Source organism: Drosophila navojoa, chromosome 6, assembly GCF_054131105.1.
Source record: "Drosophila navojoa isolate 15081-1374.11 chromosome 6, UAZ_NAV_1.0, whole genome shotgun sequence".
Classification (NCBI taxonomy): Eukaryota; Metazoa; Arthropoda; class Insecta; order Diptera; family Drosophilidae; genus Drosophila; species Drosophila navojoa.
Genome location: NC_142894.1, coordinates 540,389 through 544,688, shown reverse-complemented (window position 1 = coordinate 544,688; position 4,300 = coordinate 540,389). Strand labels below are relative to the sequence as shown.

Below are 4,300 nucleotides of genomic sequence, written 5' to 3'. Positions count from 1 at the left end.
TTGTTAAAATTTACCATTTTATTTATTTACATACATTTAAACATCATGATTACGTTCTGAAAGTTTCATTACGATCGTACGTCTAGAAATTAAATTATTCAATAAATAAGTTCTCATAATATTGGCAACATTGCAGCGTAACCCAAGCGCAATCGCCTGTATATGCGTGTGTGTGTGGGTATGCGTGTGTTTATTTGTATGTGTATGTGCGTGCGTGTGTTAGTTTGTATGCGTGTGTGTGTGTGCGCCAACTATTATTAAAATATCAGTTGCTTGTAGGGTTCAGGGGATCTCGTAGTCGAGCAATCTCGACTAGAGCTTACTTACTTGTTTATATAGGGGAATAATGAAAGATTCTTTCCAAATCGAAGGGAACACAGAGGTTTCCAAAAACAAATTAAACAATTTTAGTAATGGCGACTGAAGAGAAACCTGCACTCTTTAGTCACAGAACTTGGAATATTATCGGCACCAGAAAAGAAAGATAATTTCAACGTCCTAATGGCTGCAGCCAGAGAGGTAGCAGTGACCTTAGAAGCGTTAATGGACCCATATTCAGGAAGTGAATATGGACATAAGTTGTAGAGTAGAAGAAAAAGTGGATTGAAAAAAATCTGCTAATAGATCAGAGGAATCCTGGTCATTACAAGCTTTTTCAGTACCAAGGACAAATGTGGACGGTAAAGCAGAAGACTTGCGCTTTAAGTTTACAAATGAATAAAATTGTTTAGGATCTCGAGCAAACTGCCGTTTGCAACGTATAAGATAATTCTCTTCATAACAACGAGTATTTAAGAGATTGAAATTAGACTTGGCTATGGAATACTTAGACCAGTCGACACTTAAACCAGACTTTTTATATTTCCTAAAACATTTAGATTTAATATTTCTTAAATTCGAAAGAGTCTTAGTGAACCAAGGTGGTTTATTTTAAACGGGTGAAATACGGCAGAGAGGGGCGCACACATCTAGAATAAAGTTTAAGGTTGTATAAAAAGCGATACTGCCAAGTTAATATCAACCGACTCATATAAAAGGGACCAGTGTGTTGAGTTAATTGATTCGTTGAGCAAAACAAAATTGCATTTACGATAACAGCGACTTGGTTTAGAAGGCAAATAAGTACAATTGAGATGATTGTCAACAGCTAATAAGTTACAAGTTTTGGTACAATGTTTGATGAAGATTACACCGAAGGTAAATTTACAGAAATATGATCTGTTACGATTATTAGGTCTGAATTCATGAACAACTACGTGAGGTGGCCAGAAATTAAGATCATATAAAGTTTTAAAATATTCTACCAGCACATTGATCTTGAGTGAAGTAATTTCACGCGGAGTTGCAAAGCTAAATTTCGATATAAAAACATTAGCCGAAGTCTTGCTTGCAATAAAAGCAGATACTGCCTTACAGGTCACTTATGGTTCGAACAACAATTTTAGCAGAGTCCAATTTTTTAACAGGGACTTGAGTTTCAATAACAGCCTCGACAAAAGAACCAATAGATTCCGGAACAGGTGATAGGGATCAAGTGAATTAGGAGCGGATGACAAAATAAGGACAAGGTGAAGGAGGGGCATAATCACGACCAGTGAGACCTGCACATTTAATATGCATCATATTATCGCACAACCAGTAATTTACAATTGCGCTTGTGCAGAGTCCACTGCCTGCCTGAATGTGCAAAATATTCTGCCGCAACTCATATTGGCAATTGAGATCAAGTAGAAATTACAGAAATGTAGCAGAAATAAAAACAAAAAGAGTTTAATATATGTTAACAAAGCGAGCCCAACAACAAACAGCCGTTAAAGATCAGAACGAAAGATTATGCCGAGAGAGCAAGTCCAACAAGAAACAGCCGTTACAGAGCGCAATGAAAGAAACACAAAGAGTTATTTGCACAGCACGATAGTGCTGCCACAATTTTTGTACTCATTCACGAAAGTGAAATGAGTATATTGGTTTTGTGCAATGTCCGCCTTGCTGTCCATCGGTCTGTCCGTCCGTCTGTCCGTATGAACGCAGTCTATTTCGGCACTATTGAAGCAAGAGATTTGAAATTCGGAACATATACTCGTGTATATCTCTGCCCAATGGGGGCGTGGCAACTCGGATAAAAATGTATCTCCCAAAATTGTAAATCTAGAATGAAATTTTGCACGTGGGATAATGTTTCGATTCATTAAAGATGGGTGTAAAAATTATATATACGCCTTCTAAAGGCGTGGCAAATCGGACTTGAAGATATAGTGATTTTTAAATTCTCCTATACTTTAGGGCCTATTGATGCTAGAGACCTGAATTTCTGTATATATACGCAGGTTGACCTCCCAAGTCCAACGAGCTATGACGGATTTATTGCCGCTCAAAGGGTGCGTGGCAAACCGCAAAAATTTATATCTCTTACAGTTTAAGAGCTAGAAGCTTCAAATTTGGATAGTTAAGCTACCAATAAGCATCCTAATTTTTCAGCTAGGTTACCGTTAGCTTGTTTTATAAGCTGACCAAAAATGAAGTGTCTACGCCCAGTAGGGGCGTGGCAAACCGAGAAAAACTGAACTTTCTACACCTCATAAGCAATTTAGTATCCAAGTTTAGCTCTAATATAAGATATAAACTTTAATGGTTTGCCACGCCCCCTTTTGGCGGAGATAAATCCATCATAGCTCGTTGGACTTGGGAGGTCAAATATATACCAAATTTCAGGTCTCTAGCATCAATAGTATCGGAAAATGCATTTTCCGATTTGCTACGCCCCTAGTGGGCGGATCCGGAAAATTTTAACACTTTATACATCGGAGATAAATTTTAAGTCTCTAGCTTCAATAGCGCCGAAATAGATTGCGTTCATTCGGACAGACGGACGGACAGCAAGACAGACATTGCACTGTGTTCAACTCATTTGATAGCGTATAATACAAGAACTTATGTGTTAAAGGTTGCCGACAAATTTTCAAATAGTGGAAAATGTTGATTTATTTTCGTACATATACTTTTGGAGAACATTGAAAGTGTTGAACACCAATAAACTACTCAAAACGCTACAAAGTATTGGGTTGAAAGGCGTGTTTCTAAGGATTCGGGAAGAAATAAGAAATTTAGGAATTTTGCCAATGCGCAAGTGGGAACAATTTTTAGTCAAATCAATACTCTGATGCTTAAATTTGACGAATACTTGAAAAACGCGGTTTTCTCCCTAATGATTCAAATTTTCATTGATACTCAGTAGGCTTGATAACAGTGACAGTTTTCGGTCCTGCTCTCATATTATACAATAGTATAGAAGTAAATAAACAAATGTAGTCAGTCAGTCTACGGCACAGCCTCAGGCGAACCTGACTATTTATAAAAAAAGCACATTTGATAAAAATAATACGCGTGCATACAGAAGCTAAATATCTCGAAAGTTCAGGTATTTGTTTGTCTCAAACATAAATTTAAGTAAATTATTTATATTTATATTTCTCGATTGTTTTGTGGTTTTGTGCGAGGGCATATTCATTATTACTATTAATAAAAATGCCGCGTCCTAGAAGATCTAATCTTTCCCGACGGACCCATGATGCAATTAGGCAACGGAATATCGCGAGCCAATTATCTGACGAAGAACGAGAAATCGCTCGAGTAAGGCGCCGCGTTAGTACCCAGCAAAGAAGGGCCTTAATTCGTGCTCCTCATTAAAAGATGAGCTTATCAGAGATATTTCCGAATATCATTACTTTCCACAAAAATACTAATTTTGGCGGCTAAAAATAAAGATGTGGATGATCTTAATTTTATAATTCAAATCTATCGACTGAGTAACAAACGAAGAAGAAGCCACTAATTATCCAACTAAATTTTTAAACTCCTTGGATGTGCCTGGTTTACCACCGCACAATTTACAACTGAAGGTTGGCTCGGTAGTTATCATGCTTAGAAATTTAAACCAACCAAAACTATGCAATGGAAGGCGTTTGGTGATAAGAAAACTGATGAGCAATGTGATTCACGTGTCGATACTCAAAGGAAAATTTAAGGATGAGGAAGTCCTTATTCCTAGGATTCCGATGATCTCATCAGATATGCCCTTTGAGTTTAAACAAATTCAATTCCCGATTCGTCTTGCTTAATGGATGGGGCAATGCAACGTTTGCCGGGCCAGCTAGTACATATATATTATAAAACTTCATAGATTCGGCTTGCAGCGGTTGAAGAAATGCTGCCATGATTATAAGTTGTTAAAAATATATTCAAATATCAATCAATCAAAACAAAAAACATAAGCTTTTTTTCCTATATTTTCACAAAATAT

The 4,300-nt window shown here is 37.0% G+C and overlaps 1 long non-coding RNA gene across 1 annotated transcript; it reads left to right on the top strand.

Annotated features, from left to right (window-relative positions):
* Window positions 1-3,169: 3,169 nt before the first annotated feature.
* On the top strand, window positions 3,170-3,674 carry LOC149090915 (uncharacterized). Its single transcript, XR_016197232.1, has 2 exons — window positions 3,170-3,283; window positions 3,419-3,674. It is a non-coding gene; the product is annotated as an uncharacterized LOC149090915 (long non-coding RNA).
* The last annotated feature ends 626 nt before the right edge of the window (window positions 3,675-4,300 follow it).